Here is a 13791-nt window from a genome sequence, read left to right on the forward strand (position 1 = left end):
TAAAATGAAATTATATTCAGAGTTTCAAGAAAGTCACAGGATTACAGAATTGTTTGGAAGGGACCTCTGGAGATGATCTAGTCCAACCACCCTGCCAAGGCAAGATCATGTAGAGCAGGTGACACAGGAACTTCTGATAAAACTTGCTTACTCACTCTGGAAAATAACAGACAATTTTCCCTTGTAGCCTTTCTGAAAGATTACTAAAATATTTTTATTTTTGATTTACACTTCTTTCATGGCTGTGTGTCATTTCAGGAGTATCCCAGGAATACTAATCTCTTCTCTGACGAGTGACAGAACCTGAGGAAATGATCTGAAGTTGTGTCAGGGCAGGTTTAGGTTGGATATGAGAAAAAGATTCTTCACCCAGAGCCAAAATGCTGCTCCTGAGCTGAGGCCATCGGCTCCCAAAACAGCATCTCACAGCCCTGTAGCAGTCTTGACCCCCAGTAATGGCTGCACTATGTCAGAGGTGGCCTGGAGGACAGGCAGCCAGGCACCTAGGGAAGAGTGGAGAAAGTTGTGGGACCTGTTGTTGCACTCAGAGCCTTGAAAAAATTTTCTTCATTGCACTCTGTAATACTTCATGACACTTTTCTTTATTATTTACTTACTGTAATAGAATTAGTTTTTCAAATATAATTTCTTCTAATTGAAATAGGTTTGAGAATTTTTTAAATAGTGAAATTTGGGATGATTTATTTTAAATACATAACCTTAGGATGATTTAAAGTATTGTGTACTAGAAATAATTTTAATGTAACTTCTAGCAAATTTCCATTTGTTCATCTTCTGCAACTGAAGAGCACTTTTCATCCACATTTCCTGTGCATATATTTTAATTTCGTTCGTGTCTCATCCTCTCAGTGGTAATCAGTTATTTAGAAGTTTAACTTCCATCTGTCATGTATACATAGAACTGGGAGGGAGGCAACTTAAAAAGTACAGAAAAATAATTTTTAAATTACCTATCTGCATTTCAAAGCTTTTTAGAAGGACAATTCCACTGCCACTAGCCAGAGTTGTGCTTCTAACTCTCTGATGTACATTCAAATATCTCATATATTAGAAAAATCCAGTATCAAATTGATGACCTTTCCTATTTGCTTTAGCTCATCCACATCATCTCTTGACTAGGCCTTGCCTTATGAGACTCAAAACTTTTATTTGTGACTTTAAAGAACATTCTTTACACATGCTTTACAAAAGCCCGGGAAAAAAAAAAAAACAAAACCAAACCCAAACCCAGATTATTTTCAAAACAGTTTATAGATTAAAATAAATGAAAAGCTATAAGTGCATTTCTGCAGAAAAAAGAAGAAAGTAGATGAGGGCAGGTAAGGAACATAACAGAATGTGAACAAATGTCAAACAACGCAAGATACAACACTGATATATTTATAAAAACTAGGGGGACTAGGCGTTAGCTAGGAAGATGCCTTGCAGAAGGATCTAGACAGATTGGAGCATTGGGCAGTGATTAATAGGATGAAATTTAGCAAGTCAAAATGCTGGATTCTATACTTAGGGTGGTGACATTTTGGTACATTTCTAATACTAAAGCAATAATACACAATTTAATGTGGCATATTTTTAGAGCAGAATGAAAGTGGTGGGTGGCGTTAAGAGTAGCATAATGTAATCTAAGTGATAAACGATTATATACCTACCGGTTATTCTTCCTAGGTATTTGTCACTTTAATTCTTCCAGATGTTTGTTGGTTTTGTAGTATGAGACGTAATGGCCAGTAAAAACTAAATGCATTTGTGTATTTAACTTTAAATACAGTTTATATTTACAGGACATATTCATACCTTATTTTGCAATCTCAGATGACAGATTTGATTGAACATTTTGTTGCAGTAAGCTCAGTGTTGCTCTCATAAGAAACACTAATTTCTTTAGCATAGAAACCACATGGGTATAGTGATATTTATGTGATAGACTCATAGCAACTCTATGATAGTTTATTGATTGCATTCTCTGTGTCAGTTTGAATGTTTATGAACATACCAACTTAATTTCCTTATACAAAGGAAAAGGAGTAGCTCAGTATAAGCCATCAATCAACAACAGCGCAGAAGTCACTGAGAGGCAATTAAATCTATGCAAAAAAATCCTTAAGACATAAGCAATAAGAGAAGAATGACATTTTTAAAAGAACCTTTGCAAGAGGGATTTCTACTTGTGAAAATTAGATGGGCATAAAATGTGCCTGAAGATTCTGAATTGGCCTAACTAATTTACTGGCAGGAGTTGATAAATCCTGGCATAATACAGACATAGAGGAAGAATAGTGTTTCTAAATATTTTGTTTCTAGTTTAAACTGAAAACTACTCTTTTCTTAAGCAGCCTATGAAATCACTGACAGGAAGAAGAGAAAGAGTTTGGATTTAGTAGAATTTGCCAGGTAAACCAATTGATATGTCATACTGTAGGCTGGAACCTAGTCTAAAAGTGGAGAATTGTAAGAATCCTGTTAGAGGAAACCTGCAAATTAAGGGTAGTGCTCCAGGAGAATGCAGAAAGGAGATAAAAGTGCCATTAGACCTGGTTTTGTGAGACTTACAAGTTAGTGGTTCTGTATCAATCTCTAAGGATGACAAAATATAATCACAGAATCAATGAGGTTGGAAAAGACCCTTAAAGTTCATTGGGTCCAACTTCTAACCTAGCACTGACAAGTCCCTAAGCACCGTATCCAACACTTCCCTGTGCAACCTGTTCCGGTGCTTGACAACCCTTTCCATGAAGACATTTTGCCTAATACCCAGTCTTAACCACTCCTGACGCAACATAAGGCCATTTTCTCTCCTATTGCTTGTTACTTGGAAGAAGAGGCCGACCCCCACCTAGTTATAGCCTCCTTTCAGGTGGTTGTAGAGACTGAGAAGGTCCCCCCTGAGCCTCCTTTTCTCCAGACTAAACACTCCCAGCTCCCTCAGCTATTCCCCATCAGACTTGTACTCCACATCCTTCCCTAGCTGTGTTGCCCTTCTCTGGACACGCTCCAGCACCTCCGTGTCTTTCTTGGAGCGAGGGGCTCAGAACTCGACACAGGATTCGAGGTGCAGCCTCACCAGTGCCAAGAACAGGGGGAAAATCACTGCCCTGGTCCTGCTGGCCACACTATTGTTGATACAGGCCAGGATGCCACTGGCCTTCTTGGCCACCTGGACTCGCTGCCGTCAACCAGCATCCCCAGGTGCTTTTCCACTCAGCAGCTTTCCGGCCACTCTGCCTGGAAGGTTGCATGGGGTTGTTGTGACACAAGATCTTTGTTGAATCTTATTTATGTAATGCTAGATATTGTACGTGCAAAAGGACAACCTGTTTTTTAATGTTTGCTGCTTAGTTTTACTGGAAACTCATAATGTTTAGCATTCCTGCAACATCTTTTAGTATGGTATAGTCTTTCCTTTGTAGTTATTGCTACTGAAGCATAACAATATTTTGTGGTTTAACAGCATGTGAATGGTTTCTAGTGCTCTATAGCCAAGAATATTTCTGGGTTAACTTCTTTTTACTTATAAATTAAATTAAATTAAAAAAAGAGAAAACATTCTTCAGATTGTGCATTTCATCTCTTGCGATATATCCTGCCACAGTTGCTTCAGTTGCTATATTGTGCCACACCAACATAAGGATTTGTTAAAAATTATCCTGGTTAAAATAGGCAAGTTACAGAAAAAATATAAGCTCTCTAGAAGCATGAATTTAACTTTGTATTTTCTGAAGGGATTACAGGAAACAAATTGTGCTTTGTTTTCATCCTGAATTTAAATTATGATAAGTCTAAAATTTAATTTTCAATGGCACAAAATGTGTGAACAACTGTAGAAGCTACTTTTGGTCACATTTAAATTTGATGACTGAAGAGTAGATAACTGGAAGTTTTGTAATCTTGCATAGATTTAAGATTTTCCTTTTTTGAAGCAAGTACATTAAGTGAATATTCTGTTGAAATAACTTGCAGAGAAATAATTAACAGTGCTGACATTTAAGGTGTCAGCCAGGGTTTCAGAGTTAGCAACTGAGGAGATGTCATGGGAGTCCATGTTGCTCACTTGCATAAGAATGTATTAATATAGAATGCAACACTGTTTGGTTATATTAAGATGGTATTTTCAGGTTATGCTTGGGTGATCAGGTACTCTTCCCTAAGTAACTTTATTTCTTTTACCTTTGGGTTCACTGTTTAGTTTTCTACTCATCTACTAATTTTTAGAATTAGTATTGGAGTACAGTGATAAAGCAATTAAAAAGTGTTGATGTGTTGCCTTCTACAGAAATTCATTATGAAGCCTGAGCTATTTGGCTTGCCTGGCAAGGTTAAACCCCCATTGTAACTTGACTGTAAAGAGGTATTCGGTCAGTCAGGTTGGAGACTCAGAGGCACATAGGATACTGGCTGTGTCACTCTCTAGCTTTTCTCTATAAACAGAAAACAGCTTTTTATCAGTCTAACATTTAAACTTAACCTTCTAACCTTGACAGTCATAATTCTATTTAGAGTGCAAATAACAGCATCGTAACATTTGCTTGCTGTCTTTGCCTTCTGCAGACACTTGCTCTCAGCATTTACATGCTCAAGGCAGGGTTTGAGCTGAGCAAGTACTGCACCTACTTGAACATCAAGTTCTGCTTACTAGTTGGCATCTTACAGTGATGAAATTTCAATAAGTGTGAGTGCTCCTTGCAGGGCCAACTGCATCCAGATATATAACAGCAACAGCAGCCATGAAAACTTTGCTTCAGCTTTCTGGTAAAAGCAAAAGCAAGCAAAGATTTCCTATGGAATTGAAGCTAACAGAAATATTTTTGACAAGCTGAAAATGAGGGTTGGAGTGCTCTCTCATTCTTCGTCAGAGTAATCAGATTACTTCTAAGGGTGGAGCCTTAATCCTTGACTTTCCCTTCCCAACCTGGACATGACCACCTCATAAGACTACATTACAACTTTATTGCAGGCATCACTGATTATTGTAAGTACTAATGTTGTAAGTACAATTCTATTATCCAAAAGGTTAACTGGTCAGACAGATATGGAGTACTGTGTCCAGTTCTGGGCCCCTTCAGTTCAGGAAGGATATTGAGGTGCTGGAGCAAGTCCAGAGAAGAGCAACAAGGCTGGTGAAGGGACTTGAGCACAAGTCCTATGAAGAGAGGCTGAGGGAGCTGGGGTTGTTCAGCCTGGAGAAGAGGAGGCTCAGGGGAGACCTCATCACTCTCTACAACTCCCTGAAAGGAGGTTGTAGCCGGGTGGGGGTTGGCCTCTTCTCCCAGGCAGCTATCAGTAAGACAAGAGGGTATGGTCTTAAGCTTAAGGTTAGATATTAGGAAGAAATTAGTTACAGAAAGGGTAATCAGACATTGGAATGGGTTGCCCAGGGAAGTGGTGGATTCTCCATCCCTGGAGGTTTTTAAGATAAGACTGGATGTGGCACTTAGTGCCATGGTCTAGTAACCACGACAGTGTTGGATCAAGGGCTGGACTTGATGATCTCGGAGGTCCCTTCCAACCCAACTGATTCTATGATTCTTGGAGGGGTATTCTTGAAGTATTCAATCTGCCAACTCAGTAGGTGCAGCAAGAAAATACAATAGCTGACTCAGGCCTTTGCTCTTTTATGGCTTTGAGATAGCTTGGCTAAGTTGCTGTTGTACGTTTCTGGGCCATAAGTCAGAGTTCTCAAGGCAGTGGCTCTTGCTGACCTCTCTGCCCAAACTTGGCTGAGCCAATTTGGGATTGAGGGCTTGGTTTTTCCTCACTGGTACATTCAAACTTGCCACCTTCTGCTACTTGCTAGTTCCAGCCTGACCCAGATCAGGTCTTAATGCCAAGCAATGAAGATACCAACAGCAAAGTGTATATCCAGGGAAGGGTTTTCTGATGCTCCTGGACATTGTCACATTTTATGTTTTTTCCATGAATAACTGGCCAGGGTTGGAGCCCATTTTGCAAAAAAAGAAAACAGGAAACATCACTGTTGAATTTCATGAATTTCAACCTCCGACAAATCATCCTTTGCATTGCTCTGTCTAGGAAACAGCCATTTGATCTATTTTTTGTTTGTTTGTTTGTTTGTTTGTGGTGTACATACTTTAGAAGCTGATACCATTAATGTAAAGTGGTGACAAGAAAGTAGGAAAGAAGTCAGCCCTGGTTTTATTTGTGTCTCTGGCCTTTGAGCAATGAGAGTTATTTTCTGTTTGCTTTCTAGTACCTGGAACACAAGACTTCAGAATGAAAATGGTCCTGTAGCAGTCCATTACACACATTATTGTGGTGTGTGACAAACACCAGAATTAAGGGAAGAGTGAGAGAGGCTGAGGAAGGACTACGTAGATAAAGAAGACAAAGTAGATACAGAGCACATGGGGAAAGGAGTTGGGAGAACAGTAGTGTGCTGTAAAGTAAGAGGAATGAGATTCTGACAGTAAGGACCCAAATCACCTCTGTATATTTGGAGCTGTTTGGGATGCTAGTTGCTTGGTGATGCTGGGCAAAAGAGCATTTGAAAAAGAAATTGTATCCATAATACAACATTTATGCTTTTTGGTCCAATTTTATGACATACCTGTGTTCCTTAATTGATTGTCAAGTCCTTCCTGCCATTCATGGCTCCCTTGCTTCTGGAGCAGGAAAGGATTACAGGTCACATGAAACAGAAGACTGAACAAAAACAAAATGAAGAATCAATCTTCCTTTCAAACTTTTGCAACAGGTATGAAGGAGAAAGTTTGAATGGAATTTCAGAACTTCATTAGCTACTCTCGTAATGTGGCACTAAAACCAGATGTAGTGTGGACAAAGGTCTGCAGAGAAGATTTTGGTTCAGTAGGAACTTAATTGATTTCTGAATAACTAAATAAGATGGTTATTAGTAATCACTAAATTATTACTAATTACTTATTACCAATTACTAAATAACACGGTTATTACCATGTCATTAAATAACATGACTATTGACTAATGTTAGAGCCACCGCGGAATTGTTCTACAGTGATCCTTTCATGATCTTGAATATTCTTCCTCTGCCTTAAAACAATTTCAGTTCCATCTCTTTAAAATCTTCTGTATCCTTCACAGCCATCTTGCTTATTCTTGTTTAGGACCATTCAGATAAAAAATTACCTTTGACGAGAAATGGTGTGTTCTGCATCCTCTACCATGTCAGGAAAGGCTCCATTTTTGTTCCCTTTCTGGTGCTGCTTACTCTTCAAATTCAACTGCTGAATAATTAAATTATTGACTTTTAGAGTTGCCTAATCGTGTGCCATAAGTACAGGGATTTGTGTATGAGATCAGTGCCCCAAATGTCCTTGTTTAGTCTCCTATTCTAACTGGTTTTGTATTCCTGACTAATACCTGATTGCTGCAATCGATGATTGAGTGAATATATTTTTCTTTATGAATAGCTTGTCGATGTTCTAGGATCCTCTGGGACAAAGACAGCTGCATCCATATAAGGTGATAATAGTATTTTCCATTTTATCAGAGAAAAGTCCACAGCTGGGGACATATTAAAGCAATATTTTATGCTCTCCACATTCCCAGTAGTTTAAATTGAAAAACCAAATATAAAATTGAAGACTAAAAATAGCTTCCCCCCACCTCGATTCACGATATTATAAAGAACCTCCTACATTACCTCCTTCTCTCAAAGCCATAATGATCTTTAAAGGCCAATTCTAATGATCTTTATATCCAGTCTAGATTTTATTGACTGAAACAGGGTCATTCTTCTGGAAGTTTTCTTCAACAGGCAAATAGAGCTCGCTGATGTGATTTTTTGGGTCTTTGTCCAAGATTTTCCTAGTTTCACATCTCTGAACCAAGAGGTTCTTCTTCCTACTACAGAGCAGTGAGATAGGGCCAGACAAATCTACATTGTAGCAATTTTTTCGAAACATTTCATGCTCTGTGCCAAAACCATGCACTTATGTCAATGCAACTCTTCAGTAGGATGACTGACAACCTGTATTGTCTGAGGATGCTTGAAAGCAGTGGATTTTAGGCCTTCTTATATACAGTTACTGCAAATACAGAAGCTAGCTAAGCCAAATCTATACACATAACTTTTGGCAAATAGAGAAGGAGAGTGGTTCTTTGAACTCATGAATTCTGGACTCAACTCTGAAATTTGTCATATGCTTCATACACTTTTCAGCAAACTATTTGGATTAATTTCCATATATGGAAAATTCAGATAACATTAATTATATTCTCATTTGTTGACCTATCCTTTATCTTTGGATGTTGCATAAGTGACCCTAAACATTTCCTGTTTATTATGCATACAATATATAGGAAAAAGGGTCCTGGCTTGATTAGCACGTCCTGCCATCCAGTAATTCTCATGGCTGGGATTCGATAACTCAGTGTCCATGACATTAATTATTGATATACATTTGTCATTCAAAGATTGTTCTTCTTACTCACTTCAGCGAAAGTAGTTTAATGCAATTTCATCTTGCTTGACAGAGAAAGATAAAACTAGGCCAAACTAACGTTTCTGTTAATATGCTGTAGTGAAAAGGCATTCTGCATTCCCATCCTGTTTTCCACTGTGGTTCAACACATTTCATTGCTCATTTTACGACATGTCTGCTAAAGTTGCCCTGAAATCAGAGCAGTTGCATTCCGATTTTCAGGAACTGGTTGGGTATTGGAAATTTTTATATGGCTTTTAAGCACTACTACATCTGAAAATTAGGCTTTTAATATAATTTTTGATCTATTTATTTAAATAATTATTTATTTCTTTAGAAACATTGCAAATGTCTTTGTTGCAGGTTAGTATCTTTGTGCTAAAAGTCAGCTGGTTTTGACTATTTAAGATTAAGTTGCTTTGATGGTTTTTGTTATAGAGTGTAAAGGATTTTTCCCACCGAATTTTCTGCTGAAAAAAATTCCACAGATCAAAGCATCAACTGACATGCTGATAAAACTTTTTTTATGTTCTCCTTGCATTTTTTCAAACCGGGGGAAAAAAAAAGCTTGTGTTCTTTTGAGGTGTTGAATTCTTTATCAGTGCATAGAGAACAATCATATCTGCAAAATTGCAAAGTGCTTTTTAAATAGACTCACAACATTGCTGTCCTTTCCTTAAGTTTTGGGAAGTGAATGTTACTCCTTTTTTTTTTTTTAAGAGCACTTCCAAGCCACATGGCTAGTCATCTGTTACTGCCACATGGAGCCAAATCTGCGAACATTTCTGTTTCTGCCTCCTGCATATTTTCAGGGTCTAGTAGGTTATTTTTCATAGTTACAAAACTTGACATGTGTTGCTGTATAAATGGTGGATTTGGAAATATCTTCTACCATTTTTAGTGTGTACTCAGGCTTACATTTCTGCGTCATTCTCACTGTCTGGAAAGTCAGTTATTGTTGGTATATATTTGGTATGTGCATAGTTTGTGTAAGGTATAGTGTGCATACTTGGTGTAACGCAGAGCGAAGCAGCCTAAGGTGAAAGCTTTGGATCAAGAAGAGGATTTTACTCAAATGCATTTGAAAAATGCCTAAAGAAATCACTGGTCAATTGAGAATACACTATTTCTATATTAAGCAGTTTCCTGTTACAACACCCTTTTTGTTATCTTTCATTTTGCATATATAACCTCTGCACTATTAGCTTCAGTAAAGACAGATTGCCTCTTGCTACTAAGGATTTTCTTTTTTTTTTTTGTCTGTTGCTATTAAGGATTTTTCCCAGGCCTTTGTACCTTAATATTCCCTTGCAGTGAGATACATGGCAAAATAATTTTGTAGCTGTTTACACAAGGCCAGGCATAGATTTTAATACTGTTCTATAGTTCTTTGGAGCCAATTGTGTGAACATTTTTTATTTTTGTCAAATAAGGTTCAATTGTGTTATTTTCATTTCATTAAACATCTTTTCTGTAGCAGTAGGTTCTGGATGCCAAGTGGTATTTTAGACTTTTTGAAAAGTTACTGTCTAGCAGCTGGTTCATAGTATGTCAGCAATTTTGTAGTAATTTCACATTTTTGTGTTACTGGTTTGTGTTATTGATATGCAACAAATGGGAAGTAATTTAAGCTGGTTTAGCCCTCACTTAAGGAAGCTTCTGGTAAGAGATTCTTCACGTAGAAATTTTATAAGTTAAGGAGATGAATCATAGAATCATAGAATCACAGAATAGTTTGGAACGGGAGGTAAATTTAAGGGTCATCTAGTCCAACCTTACTGAAGGAGCAGTGATATATTAAACAAGATGAAGAACAGACAAAGGAGGGAAAAAAAAGATTTCAGTGATGATAGGCATGCTGTGTATTCCATGATTTTTTTTAACTGTGTTTTTGAACAGAAGATAAATGATATGTAGGAAGTGAAGAAAATTACAGACAAGCTGTGAAATTTTTTCAGTTACATTATATCAATTTTATAATAGCTGTATTCCACAAAAATATATTTGGTACATATGTGTGTTTAAGTTACCTATACCTTTAAATCTACAATTAACATAAGTATCTAGATGTCATTTAGATATGCAACAGGTTTCTCAAAATCTGGTTAGAAATCATGCTGCTTTTCTATGATTTTAGGTCAAATGAAGTTAATCAAAGCCTCAAGACCTATAAAGGTCTACATAGTACTTATATACAGCTGAAATTTCTGACTTTCTGTCCCTTGATAGTCCATGAGAAGAGACGAGCATTTCTAGGCCCACTTCACCTCTTCCTAATTTATATAACTAAAATGAGATTGTTAATACTTGCCTTTAGAGTCCCTATTTCTGTCCAGTGACTATAAAGGAAAGTTACCATGCCTAGTTTGCATAGAAAACTGTATATTATATGTCTAAAGCTAAGTGAACAGAATTTTAAACTCAGGAATCACTTTTCACATCAATGTGATACTTTTCACCATCTGAAGAAATTAGAATAGCAGAAAATACACAGGCATTTTGAATATATAGTCCTATTACTTAATGTGACATTTCTTTCTTTAAAATGTTGCTGCTAATGAAATGGTACAGAGAAGCTTGTCAAAGCAATGTCTCAGAAAGTGAGAGATCTTATTTAATAGAATTTTGATTCCTTGACTTGCTGTTTTCTTTTTCTAAAAGACTGCTTTTTGAATATAATTTTGAGTGTGGGGGGAATGGGAAGTGATAAGTACTTAATTCCTGTTTGAAAATTAACCATGTGATATTTCTAAGGGTAGTTATTCAAGTGTTGTTTATTTGGTTTAACTGTAGAGCACTGTAACATCTCAGAGACCTCCCAAAGTCAGACGATCATAGACATTTTATTTCTATAAATTTGAGATCTAAGATGGGGTGTTTCTAAATAGCAGGTCATGAAGGAGAAGGTTTCCTTACTCGGAAGTTATTTTTTAGATGAGTTACACATAACTAATTCTGATTAAGAAGTTAGTATTGCAATTATTATTGTGTGACTTTTTTGGTATTCTTATATTGTATCGTTTTCACGCTTTTTTCTAATGCTTTCAGGAATTGTTGCTAGTTAGATGTGGAGTGTCTGGCAAACTTAGTATTGTTTACTTGGGATGGTAGAGATCATATTCAGACATCAGTATTTCTAGAATACCATTTATCCTCAGAGAACAGTGATTTGTGAGTGGAGAGGCATACTTTCTCTTTAAGTAAAAATAACTTTCAGCTTTTTTATTCATTATACTTCACTTTGGAAGCTGAAGGTTTTATTCTTTTATATAATTTTGGATGAAAAGAAATATCAAACAAAGCTATCAGAGAGTTCTACAGTTCATTGTTCTTTGTGTGTCTTTACTTGTTAATTTTCAATAATAACTTTGCCAGTAGGACCACTAACTCTTTATGTTATATTATTGGCAGATCTTTTGCCAAGGTTGCAGTCAGACCAATAATCAGGGGCTTAAATAATTTTGTCCTAATCTGTAGGGTTTTTTTCAAGAATCCATATATTACACATGAATATTCTTCTAACATCTTGAACAATCATTATCTTCTGCAATACTATGGATTAGCTTTTACTTTTGGCACAAAGTTAATGTGAGTATATGCTGCTTTCTCAGATGATTATTCCTCTGTGACTGCTGTGCTTATTGTCTAAGGAGCTTTGTATTATTTTGAAGTTCTGTAACTACCAATAATGCAATGGTACACGCCCCTAAATGATTTCTTTCTCATCTGGATGTGTTCCTCTGCCCCTGATTATTTTCCTTTACGTTTCATATATGTTAGTAGATATTTCAGTTACCTTATGGTGTCTACTATAGTACCAGACATCAGTGTTTAGGCAGCCAAACCCTGCCTTTTCCTGCATGTTCTCAGAAAACAGAACCAACAGAATTTTTTTCTCTTCTGGAAATGAGAGAAAAAGATCATTTTGGCCTTCTGATTTATGGCCTCTACAGATCCATGGTTTAGCCTGATGTTCCAGCATGCTATGACTCCCCTGAAGCTCATGCACCAGCCTTCAACCCCTTTTCCTTTTCCATTCAGAAAGAGTGACTATGTTTTATAATACACTTTCCTTTGGGCAAGTGTGTTAGAAGGAGAAGAGAAAACTGTGTATTTTGCATACAGTAAGTTAACAGTTGTTTTAGATATGTAATATTTTTAGAGATTTTTTCATGACATTTATTTTCACCTTGAAAGTCTGTGATTAATTTATGGCAGTTTTATTTTTATTTTTATTATTTTTTTCTATCTCTTTTTCACCTTGTCCCCTCCATGCTATCCTTATTTATTTGCATTATAGTGACTCCTACAGAATACATGCAGGATCTGAAGCTTCATTTATCAGACATCACACAGAGATCCCTGCTCTAAAACTTAATTCAAGAAACAGAGAAAACAGAATCAGAAGGCATGAACTATATTGCTAGTTAAAAATTCAGATTTTTTCACTTTGCTTATAAATGACAAACATCATAGGAGGTATGATATATTTAAAATGTATACTTTTTAGGAGACTGTTCAACCTGACCATCTTCATTTGTCAGTTACGCTTAGATATCTTCTTCTTCAATAATACTAAGTTCTGTAAGCTTTGAATTTTCTTAAGGCTTTCTTAATGAGAAAGCAGGGCTTTTAAAAGAGATTAGAATTTGTATTTTCTTTGACTTTCTAAAGTCTGTTATCTTTCCTCACAGTAATGTATTCTAATGTAATTCAAAATGACTGATACTCATAATTCTACAGAGGATTTTTGTTTCCAGAGTTACATAGTGTTTCTGTAGAAACACTGCTTTTCTTTCAGTCCTTTGCAATAGTAGGTTTTCTGTAAGACCAAATTACTGTTTTATTTTCTGAGAATGAGGCATTCATCATGTTTTACTGTGTCTTAATTTATGAACACAGTCACTTTTGAAGAAATTAGTGGATTTTTCATTGATGTTTTGTCATTGAATCACAGAAATGTTTAGGTTGGAAAGGCCCCCTTTAGATCAAGCCCAGTGCCACTGTTCAAGCAGGGTGAGTGAAAGCAGATGGGATTTCACATTTTTTAATTTCTGCCCATTACCTCTTGTCGCCTCAGTGGGCACTAGTGTGAAGAGTCTGGCTGCCTCTTCTTCATTGTCTCCCATCAGGTATTTATACACATTGATGAGATCTCCCTGAGGCTTCTCCATGCTGAACAGTCCCATCTTTCTCAGCCTCTTCTGGTATGAAACAAGTTCCAGAACCTTAGTCATCTTTGTGGCCCTGCTCTCGACTCACTCCGGTAAGTTCCTGTCCGTCTTGCACTGGGAAGCATTGGGCTCAGCACTCCAGATGTGACCTCACAAGCCCTTAGTAGACCCTTGAC

Source organism: Neopelma chrysocephalum, unplaced genomic scaffold (genome assembly GCF_003984885.1).
Source record: "Neopelma chrysocephalum unplaced genomic scaffold, ASM398488v2 Primary Assembly neopelma1_43, whole genome shotgun sequence".
NCBI lineage: Eukaryota > Metazoa > Chordata > Aves > Passeriformes > Pipridae > Neopelma > Neopelma chrysocephalum.